The sequence below is a fragment of the Gymnoscopelus microlampas genome (assembly GCF_963454915.1).
Source record: "Gymnoscopelus microlampas genome assembly, chromosome: 10".
Lineage (NCBI taxonomy): Eukaryota > Metazoa > Chordata > Actinopteri > Myctophiformes > Myctophidae > Gymnoscopelus > Gymnoscopelus microlampas.
Window position 1 is genome coordinate 11132966 of NC_139947.1, and position 11841 is coordinate 11144806.

General features: G+C 41.2%; 2 protein-coding genes across 5 annotated transcripts in view; one reads left to right on the plus strand and one right to left on the minus strand.

The window, feature by feature from the left end:
• uckl1b (uridine-cytidine kinase 1-like 1b) overlaps window positions 1-11841 on the plus strand; it is a 476626-nt gene that overhangs the window by 232890 nt on the left and 231895 nt on the right. The gene's annotated exons all lie outside the window — the stretch shown is intronic.
• Window positions 8418-11841, minus strand: part of LOC311053011 (cyclin-dependent kinase 17-like) — a 97280-nt gene continuing 93856 nt past the window's right edge. For all 4 annotated transcript variants that reach the window (XM_084068363.1, XM_084068364.1, XM_084068361.1 and 1 more), the window contains one exon: window positions 8418-11841. This exon is cut by the window's right edge. The gene's annotated coding sequence lies outside the window, so the exon portion shown is untranslated.

Here is an 11841-nt window from a genome sequence, read left to right on the forward strand (position 1 = left end):
ACGGTTTATGTTCTAATATGCCATTAATTGTAAATAAAAGGTAAATGGTGCATTTATACAGCACTTTCATCCAAAGCGCTTTACATAGATTGTGCATTACATCCATCCACTCACACACACACACGGCGGAGGAAACCATACAAGGCACAAACCTGCTCATCGGGAGCATTTAGGGGTTCACTTCGACATCAACTCTGGGGGAGCCCGGGATCGAACTGAAAGCCTCACAGATTCCATCCGGCCGCTCTACCGGCCACTCTACCCCTGAGCCAGGTGCGGCAGTGGCTCAGGGTTAGAGTGGCCGGTAGAGCGGCCGGATCAGGGGTTATCAATATGTCTGTACACGGACAAATGTGTCCGTGGCAGAGACTTGGTCTTGTCCGTGGCAAATCTTTTGATTTACACACCATAATAATGTTATTGTTTTGTCTCCAGGTTTTCTTCAGAATATGTAAGACTCTGATTTACGATGAGATGAGGCACATTAGGAGTCCTACTAGTACTAGTGGTTCTCAAATGTTTTATTTGCAAGGACCACCATAACTCTGAGAGCGTACAAATGGAACCAAATGGACCCGTATGGGTCCATTTGGTTCCATTTGTACGCTCTCAGAGTTACAGACCTGTTATATGGTCATTCAGGGCTAGCTCTTTATGTGTTTCTGATAATATTGTTGTCCACTCATTTTGTATGTCCGTGGCAAAACTTTAATTTTGACCAAAATGACCACCACAAGACGGCATGGTGATGACCCCTGCGCCCGATTGTTTAACTGCATGCGTTGTGAATTTACAATAAATTGTCATTGAGTTTGTAGATTTGTTTAGGATTCATTCCTTTCCCCTGAGTAATCTTCGTTCGGCTATAGGAGCCACTGAAGTGCTTGTATCTTGTTTGAGTTCTCTCCTGATTGGATAAAATTGGTATACTGACCTGAAATGTTATTTTCTGTTTACTAAAGGGCTGGAGATATTTAACACTCATTTATGGGTGACAAGGTGTTTTTCCTTATCACCCATATAAAGTACCGATAACTTTCAGAAAGGCGACAAGAAAATCCAGACGGACACAGAGCCATGAGTGTAATGAAATATCTTGTTTTAACAGACAGAGAGAGTATTGGAAGGTTACAGTATCACAGGTGGCATCATCGGTCGACCTCTCTCTCACGAGAGAAAGAATATGCACTCGGTTTTAAGATCACCCTTTAACATAAACATATGACATCATGGAAGACACATAGAGCATCCGGCCGGTGGAGGTGGAATCCTCTCATTGGCGGAGAGTGATGATGAGTTGATGAAGTCAGATGAAGATGATGATGGTAGATGATGATGTTACCGCGTCCAAGTGTCTGGGTCAACACTGACCTCGGCTCTTGACCGGTCACTCAGTGGCACTGAAAAGAAGTGTTATTGTATCGGAGGAACACACTGCTGAAGTGAGCATGCCCTACTAACTAGCAAAATTATGAATTCCAGAAGCCGACAGATAGCAACACAACAGCATTTAAACAGCAGGCACAGCAAAGCCGTGACTTCTGGGTGAAACGTGTGACTAGGCTTAACCTTGCATAGAGAGAGAGAATAGGAGACCAGAGGAGCACATCTAACATGACTAAGTTATAGGCCAAGATGACACCAAAATATGAATTTGACTGATTAGATCTACATATCAGTATTGTCCACAAAATACATAGTTTTCCACACCTATCAACAATCCATGTCAGAGTCACTACAAAGTAAAGAGAACATTCTATATAGATGTACAGTTCTGCCTATAGGTACGTGTTCAAATTACTGTATCTGCTATTTACATTCGGATATTGACATCCAGTCTTTTCTAGAATGTAGAGGGATGTCCTGATTTCAAGTATGCCAAGTTTTAAACCTGTCAGTGCTTCCATTGTGAATCTAAATTATTTTATATGCCTCAAACCCCAGACGGCCAGGCTTTATTTTCAGTTGTTGTATAACTTTATATATCATTATCAATTTCACCACTTTTGCAGTAAAATATTTGTATACAAGAATCCATTTCATGTATGGGAGGATGTTGTGTTTGGTCCTACCTCCGGTAGGGGTATCTCGAAAACTATAGCCCTTTTTGGCTGTTTGTCATAGGCCTATTAATAGCAACTTAAGTAATAAGTTGCTATTAACCCCCCGTCCCCCCGTCCCACATTGTCCCAGGAAGGAAAACAACTCCTTACTCATTTCTTTCAAAAGAAAGGTGAGCACTGAGCAGTGAGCACAACTAACCCACTTTAAGAATGGTTTAAGCTCATATATCATCATCAGTTGTTCATTATACAGCATAAAAAGCACATTTTCAAAGTAGTGGTTAGAAAATTAAGATTTTATTTTATGTACAGTAGCTTATACACTGGGAATGATAAGCACTTTTTAACAAACTAAGGAAATGTCTAAAGTAGTCCTATAATATTCCAAACAAAGCTCATTTAACCAAAGTGAATTCAATGTACAGTAGGCTACAGCAGTGGTTCTCAAAGTGGGCTCCGGGGTTTCCAGGGGGTCCCCAGCTAAATTATTGCTGATTTTGAGGCTATTAATATAGCCTCAAAATCAGTTTAACCACTTTAACCCTATACATTGGCCATCTGGAAATAGCCGATCTACAAGCCATGATGTGACACATTGTGAGCTTGTAGATCTGCTATTTTAAAAAATAAATAAAAACAAATTGGAAAAGAATTGGAATGTTTTTGAAACATTTAAACATTCTTCATCTCAGACCTTGGATACAATAATTGTGTTGATATAGTTGGGGGGGTCCCTTATAGGTTATTTTTGTTTCATCTCAAACAAGAACAGTGGCTTTAGGTGAAAACTCATCTTTTAGTCAGTTAACCAATACATTTGCATATTCACAAAACAACATACAGACTTAGCTGGGTTAAATCAGAAAATTCAACTTCATTCAAATCAAATCAAATTTCACACAGTTAAACATTCTTTGTGGGAGCTCTCAACGTTGAAATTAAAAAGAGAAGAGACTCTTAGATAGATGATGTGACACGTACTGAGCTTGTATATGTGCCACTTTGAAACGATTTAGAAGACTTTTGATTCATACTAGAATTGATTAATTATGAATAATCTAAATCAACAAAGTAACTAGTAATTAAAGCTGTCAAATAATTGTAGTAGAGTAGCCTAATACATACAAAATGTGCCTCTGAGATGAAGAATAAAGTATTGAAAAATGGCAATACTCAAGTGAAGTAAAAGTACCTGGGACTTGCAAGTCAAGTACAGGACTTGAGTAAATAGAGTTACTTATCCACCACAACTGACAGTGACAGTAGCAGTTTTACATAGAATAAAGCAGAAAGCCACTGAAAGTGTTGTGGTTGTTTTGGGTGTAGTCAAAGAGACTGCAACTATGAGGTAACCTCATGTAAACCGTGTCCCCCTCCTCCAGTTCTGTGATGATTCCATTAGAGACGTATTCCCAAGTCTGGTCATGATTATTGTATCCAAGGTTATAAATGAGCGTCTGATCGTTTCTATACATCATGATCTCCACACGTTTTGTGTCTGTATATTGAGCTGCAGTAAATCTGAATTGGTAGACTCCTTTCAATGGTGCTGTGAAGATGCCTATATGACACACACACACACACACACACACACACACACACACACACACACACACACACACACACACACACACACACACACACACACACACACACACACACACACACACACACACACACACACACACACACACGTGAAACTCTTTACAAAAATTGCTGTTCTACATCTATCATTTGATCATTGAAACATCGTTGTCTGGAGGTGAGCAGCAGGAAAGAGGGAGAAAAAACTCCTTCTGTGTGTTTCTAGTTTCAGATTCGAGAAATATAACAATTGTGGCCTCGAAATCTCTTCCGCCTACCTGGAGACGTAACACAAGTTATGTTACTAATGTTGTTCTTGTCAATTACAAAATAAGGTCATCCTGGGGAAAGGATCTGGGTTTGAGACACTCTAACATGGGGTGGAAGCTCATTCCACAGTTTGGGCGCTACGGCAGAAAATTATCTATCTCCCAGGGTCTTCAGCTTTGTTGCTGGGACCTTAAGAAGTGACTGGTCAGTCGACCTCAAGACCCTTGTAGAGTTATTGGGAGGTAGAAGCTCCAATACGTACAATGGTACCAACCCATTAAAGACTTGAAAACAAACTAAACATTAAAGTCTGAATTCTGTTACGAACAAGGAGCCAGTGTAGGCAGGCAAAAATCAGGGAGATGTGATCATACTTCCATGCCCCTGTTAAGAGGCGAGCGGCTGCGTTTTGGACTAACTGTAGTTGTGACAAGCAGGCTTGGCTAACGCTGCCTCAGCTGATAAAAGCTGAGAGGTAATTGATTTCGTTCACTATAAGTGGACTTAATCACCACATAGGCTACCTGTGGATGGACTGTATGCGTTGCCGATGTTACTGTGGACTCCTTTGTAGACCACAGTGGTTGGAGAATTATATGGTCCAGTCCTTCCATCCTTACCCAAACCAGCAGAGAAGGCAACCTTTGGTTTTTCTGTCAACACAGGAGCATTATCAAATTATTTATAATATTATATTAAGAAGAAATATTATAACATAAATATTACTCAGACACTGTTTATCACAGTAAAATCCTCAGTCAGTTTGACCGTGTACTAGAAGCTCTTCCCACTCAGACATCATCTTCATCAGCCCCAAAATATTATGTATACATTTTGATACGTTTTATTTTGATGGTAACTGTTGTATAATCGCAATATTGCATTCGAGGGTGCACTGTACCATGTCTCTTTACCACTTCTCTCCCCAGCAACTACCCTTCCCTCAAAAAGGTCTTGTCTGTCTTTAAAATGCTGATATTGTTGGCCAAAGGAGAACATTGCAAATGACTACCTGATGAACTACTGTTCCTCAGTCTGGTCTGGAGCTCTTCCACCTTGCGTTCACTTGCTTGCAGTCTGGCGGCCAATTCTGAAAAAAAAGAAAAAATAACATATATATATACTTTATATATATATATATTAAAAAAACTAAAATGTGTTTTATAACACATTGCACGCTGCACCTTTTAGAACTTCTTGAAGCAGCATTTTTAAATTACTTTTTGCCCAACATGCATGTAGCCTCTTAACCATCCTAACCTGAATGTTGTTTCTCCATGTTGCTCAGCCTCTCTGTTAGCCCTCTGACCACATACCAGACGTCATCAGCTTCAGCCAGGCAGAACAGTAAAACAAGCAAAGCGCCCTTCATTGTGAAATCCAGACTCTGTAGAGAACAAGCTTGTCGCCTTGTATTTATTAGACAGGGGTGGGGCAGTATGTTCAGACTTAACATTGATTCGTTCAGGGGCGAGTGACATATATACTGTATTTCGTTTCTCTGGTATGTTGTCTCGTTTTCATTGGATGGAGGCGTGCAGGAAGTATGTTTTGAGCTAACTGATTGGTTCGTTCAGGGTGACATTTTTTTGGGAGGGACAAGAGTTAGTGTTGTGTTCCTGAGAGCAGGAGTTCTCAAAGTAGGGTCCTGGGACTCCCTTGAGGGGGGCCGGGGGTTCCCAGCAAAACGTATTAAAATAGCATCAATCGGTTTGAGCACTTTAACCCTGTATACATTTAGCCGATCTACAAGACGCGTTGTGAACTTATATATCTGCTATTTTCAAAACATCTTAAAAAAATGAAAAATGTGTTATATTTTTGAAACATTTTAACAACACAAATCTTGTATGGGAGTCCCCTGGCACAAATTATTTTTAGATTGGGGTCAGCGGCCAAATACAATAATACACAATAATTTGGGGGTCCTTGACATGAAAGAGTTTGAGAACTGCTGCCTAAGAGGACACCGAGTTTTTCAGTGATCAAGTTTTTATTCTATTTTATGTTCACATAGCTGGAGGTTATTGGAAAAGCATGTCAGCTGCACAGCACTATAACCATTTGACAATTCAAATACTATTGCCCAACAAGGGGTTCATATTTGTCCCTCCAGTTTTTAAAACATTCCCCTACTCCCTAAATGGCCCACAGATTGAACAAGCATAGACAAGAAAAATAAATAAAGTAAATAAAATAAATACAAATAACATAATAATAATCATAAAACGAAGAACCAAAACAGATACAGGTACAAAACCGTTGAAAAAATATTAGAAGTAAAAAAGAGAAAGAAAATAATTATCATAATCATAACAGTAAATGTATATAATGCTAATAACTTGATTTAAGTTTCTCCAGTGCTTTGGATAAGATGTCAAGCATGTTTTATTTTGCCCCATTTGTTCGAGCTGTAGAGCTCTAGTTCCAAAGAGATCCATTAGTGTGAGGAACCATTGTGAAACTTGTGAAACTGAGATATTCTAGGACCAAATTTTGACTGGCAGTATTTGCTAGACAAACCACTAAACAGAAGTTCATTTAATTATATTCTCTTCTTGCGCAGATCAGACAGGCGATCACTGCTATGCAGCTCAATGACTGAGGGCTATGTTATTCAAGTTAGTTGAAGACAGTTCTAGCAGCTGAGCTAGTTCATAAACACAGTTTCATATAATGTTGACATTTGTCAGATTGACTTTTTTCTTTTACATCCGAAGTCCACCAGAGATCCCAACAAACCAAATGTGGGTCAAAGATAAGAACATGTGTGTAGGTTCAAAGACTATGTTTGTGTTGGACTCATCATTAATGCTGATAGCAGAGGCGTACCCATTGTAGAGGCAGGACAGGCGGTCGCCTCCCCTAGAAAACCCAAAAATGTGTCATTGCATGCTTAATGTCCTCAAAGTCAAACAAGCTTTGAACTGAGCAGATTGGACCTTCCGTTCCAGAGATGATGGCCAAAACATCTTGAAAACGACCACTTTCGCCGATTTTCGATTGTGTTGAAAATTATTTTTTGGGGGTAATAGAAAAAAATCTCGCCTGCCCAAATGTAATTCTTGGGGACGCCGCTGGCTGATAGTGCTAAACATGTTGATATAATGTTAATCTAACTTACAAAATCAGCTTGTAACATCTCTATGCTTTGTCCTGTGTGGTCAGGGCCTCACTTTTCTGTTACAGCTCAACACCCAACAATTTGGTGTCTCCCCCGCATCCAAACTTACATAAAATACTTTATGAATGAATCACTTAAGCCCTATTTCAAAACTAGTGAAAATAGCAGATCTAAGAGCTCACAATGCTCACAAGCTTGAAGACCGTCTCTTTTCAGTGAAGAGATTTGGGTCGAAAAATATCCGGGCATGTGAGGCATCACCAGGTGGGTGTTCATTTGGTAGAATGCAACGACACACACATCTCGGGAACATATGGGAGTAATAATTATAATAATAATACAAATGTCATTAATATGATGATGAATTACAGACCGTTTTTGACATAATCCAGTGTGGAGTTTTTTAGTGATTCTTATCTTGGACAATTCTAGCCTACACATGATATGGCAGTTATAATAATAATGTCATTAACATGATGAATGACAGACACTGTGCATAGTAATGTCTGTCGTTTCTGACAATCCATATTACGCACAGCCTTACCATGCTGTCCCACCTCCCACAGAACCGAACCACAAGAGGCTCTATGCACAGCAGCCATATTATCACTTCCTTCACAGGTGTTACCAATGATATTAATGAAGGCTCTGTTCCATTTAGTGTAGCACAGTAGTTCTCAGACTTTAATTTCCACGACCCCCATAACTCAGTGTACAAATCGAACTTTTGGTGTTTTTTCGTAAATTACCGCCCTACTTGATCATACTACAGCGTCACACAAAAGCTTGTAGATCTGCTACTTTTGATATTTTTGAATCCTGAAAAGTAGTTTTGGTCATATGAGGTTTCCACCCGACAAGAGACAACATTCAATAACAAGAAACAAATAAATCGGATGTTTTTTATTTATTTATCTTTTATTAGGTGTACACAACCCTTTTAGTTTTTTTTCCAAGGTCTGTGCTCAATCATAGGTACACACCCTCACACGCAAACAAGCCTTTTTGTCATTTTCATATCATGAGCTTCTATGGCTTTTCATTGGTAAAAAATAAAATACAAATAAAATCAGAATAATCAGTATGTTATATTCCTCTTCTCCAAGAACCCCCCCCCCTCCCCCTCCCCTCCAGCCTTTAGGATCCAGCATGTTCAACAGCAAAAAAAGAAAAAAGAAAAGAAAATATCACGTTTTTTTCTCATCATTTTGGTCAAGTCTCACAGTTTGATCTTTGATCTTCACAGTCACCCCCCCCGACTTCCCCCCCCCTCTGCAATTTAAGGCCTAAGCTATGATTCAGCAAAAAGTGCACCACATCTCTCAAGTTTGATAATCCGTCTTTGTTGATGTGCAACATTTGTTTTCTTCTTCTGTCGAATCATACATTTAGGCTTAACTGAACACAATAAATGCAATCATAACCGTCCAAATAACTTGGCTTATTTTTCTTTAATTCAATACAGAAATATTGCTATGAATTTCACAAGGGAAAAGGAGAAATGGGAAAAAAGGTGAATGAATAGCTGTATCAAACGTTTGTATACAGAGTGAGGGATCTCTTGCTACAAACTCTCTCGCTCTTCTCCTCCTGACTGAAAGACACAGCTATAGGAGATCACCCCGTTCTCTCCAAATCCATTAGATCCACGTAGAACGCTGGTTTCTCAACGTTGGGCCCGGGGACCGCCAGGGGGTCGTCCAAATGGACCCTTACAACTCAAGACTGTACCTCTGAGAGCGTACAAATGGAAATCATTCGGTTCCATTTGTACGCTCTCAGAGTTAAATTAACACAGATAATTTGACCGCGTAGATTAGGATCCCCCCCCAAAAAAAGGGTTCCATTTGTACCCTCTCAGAGTTACAGATCCATAATTGGGGTCCATTTTGACCCCTGGTGAGGCCCCCGGACCAGACGCTGAGAAACACTAGCGTAGAAGATGCAAAGAGATGATCACAGATCAGTATGTGGAACAGGAAACTCCATTTTTCACAACTACGAGCCGTGAAGATGGACTGGTATGTGAAACGGTTGTTTGTATGGTGGTGTCCGTTTTGCCTAGTTACACCGACTAGACACGTTCTTGTTAATACTCTCCCCCTCAAGGACCCCTGTGGGTCCGCGGACCCCACTTTGAAAACCACTGATGTTAAACAACTCATTGCTCTAGTCTATACTGTCTGGAACTATCCCTCTTGCTCAAGTCACACACATCAAACCCACTTTCTGTTCTACAGAAATTATGTGTGGCATCAGGAAAATATCTGACGCTGGCAACATGTCCACACTGATGTGGAAAAAAAACGACCTCAGTTTCTGGGCATCGATTAACGTGCACTGCAGACAGTGTGAACATTTCAGTCTTGGCTTTAGCCCCAATGAAGGGCCATGGACTTTAATCCATTAAGAACTGAGGCAGATTCTAAAAAAAAACACCTTCTAAATACTAACTTAAGTTTTCTGAAAAACTTCACATTTTTATTCAAAATGTATTTATTGAGGTCTTGCTCAACGGGAACCATCTGCTGGCGCCTCCAGATCGGCCCACACACACATACAGTGGCAGCTACTTCACATACCAATGAAATACATCTGCATGTTCCTCTAACATAAACACGATTATTAGCGGGATGACAAACAAACAGGTTGAGTCACACGAGGGAGTCGCGCGCCAAAAAACACCACCATGACACAACGTTAAGATCGGTTCTTTTTTGGCGAGCGAGACACCCCATCGACACTACGGAGCCTCTATAGCAGGGGTTCTCAAGTGGGGACCCCCAGGGGTTCTTGAGGTTCCAGGGGGTCCCCGGAAAAATGTGTTAATAAATCATCCAAATCAGCTTAACCACTTTAAACCATATATACTGTACATCTGCAAATCTTGGATTGGGGTGGGGTCCCTGGCACAAAAAAAAAAAATCAACTGGCGTTCCGTGGCCAAATACATCATTAATTTGGGGGTCCTTGACATGAAAACAGATTGAGAACCACTGCTCTATAGCCCGACCCCAGAGAATGGCGTGACTGGCAGGAGGCTGATTCTGTAAAATTATTATTATTATTACTGTTACAGTCCGAGCCTGCTTTCTTAAACGAAGGGGGACTTCACCCATAATAACATTATGGTCAACAACACACTCTGCTTCTTCAGCGAGGGGGGAGACACACGGGACCTGCTTGTACCTCACGACATCCAACAAAAAAAACTACACTAAACCCATTAAGTCCTGAGCTCAAGGAATGTGCAACACGTCCCCCAGTCGATCACCACAGCCGTTCCTCCAGTGGGAACGCACAGGCGCGACTGAGAGCGGCTTCCTGGGATTTTTCCATGCGTCTCGACATTATTTCACGTAAAAGGTCAAAGTAATATAGAATGGTCGTATGTACAAAAAATTAAAAAATAAAGAAAAAGAGTAAAAATGTCCTTCCGTCACGTGGCGAGAAGGTTAAGAGAAAGGGTCGTTGAAGTGGACTAATAATAATCATCATGATTCTAAAAACCAGGTGCAAAGAGAATAAATTCAATGTTAACACTTGTACATCAATTGCTACAGCACACGACGAATTAAAAGACAACATTAGAGTCAAGGCAAAACGAGGAAGGGGGTGTCTGAAGCCCGACTTATGACTTTCGGCTTCGTGGCGGCGTCGCTCGCCCCCGAAAATACGTCGTTTTCGGGCGAGCGAACGCGGTCGTTACGAGGAGACCTAAATCAGGCTTTAAGAACGAGCAGGTGAGTCTTTGTACACTTCCATTTTTACCCCTCTGTTCTGTCCTTCAAGGTCGACTTCCTAGGATACCGGAGCGAGACTTCTCTTATCTTTGTGGTGTTAGTGTTCTTTAAACCGTTAAAAAATAACCTTCCTCTCTTATTAGTTTGTTGTGAATCGCAGCGTGTCATAAATGGAGAAGCGGGCCGATGCCTTCACTCAACTGGCTCTTTTCCTCTACGAAGGGTCAAGGGTCAGCCCCAGAACCTTCCAAAAACCTGAAAGTTTCCAGAACCCTTGAGGTTCTGTGATGGTTTTGTGTTTACGTTTTTTTCCCATTATAACCAGAAGCACCCATTGAAGTGAGAGGTACGTCATAAAAAAAATGTGTGAAAATAGCCGCGTTGTGAGATATCTTTCACTATTTTCGATTGGGTACAAGTTCTGGGTTCCAATAACTCAGGGTAATAGCACCAGCTCCTGAGCAGTAGCCTGGAATTATAGACGTTTCTCCATCTGGCAGGCTTCCTACGTGAAAGGGGCGGTTTCGGACACCAGGGGGCCGGTGATTCTGATTGGTTGGTCTGTGGGGGGGGTGGGGGGCTTACCAGAGCCCTTCCAATCAGCCTTCCAATGACAGTGATTCGTTGAGCACTATCCAATCAGCAATGACGTGCCTTACGTAACAGGTGATGTTTGGAAATCAGGTTCAAAAGGGAAATCTGCCAAACGGAGAAGCAAAGTGGCAAAAAAACTAAACGAGCGCTGAACGAGCGCCTCCGGCAAAATTCCAGGCTTACCTGAAGCAGGGCCCGAATTAGGCTCTGGGGAGCCTTATCCCAAACTGAGCGTTAATGGAATAGCGTTAATGGAAACATACCCAGGCCAGAGCCCGTGAAATTACGCTTCGCTTAGTTCTTTCTTGTAGTCGAAAAAGAGCCAAGAGTGAATACGTTGTGTCCGCTGTTTCTCTTGTGGGTGGTAGTAGTAGTAGTGTCGTCCTAGTTTTCTAGCGTGTACGTAAGTAGCATCCTACTCTTGCCTGAGTGACCGATGAGGTAAAGCAATGACAGCCACCCT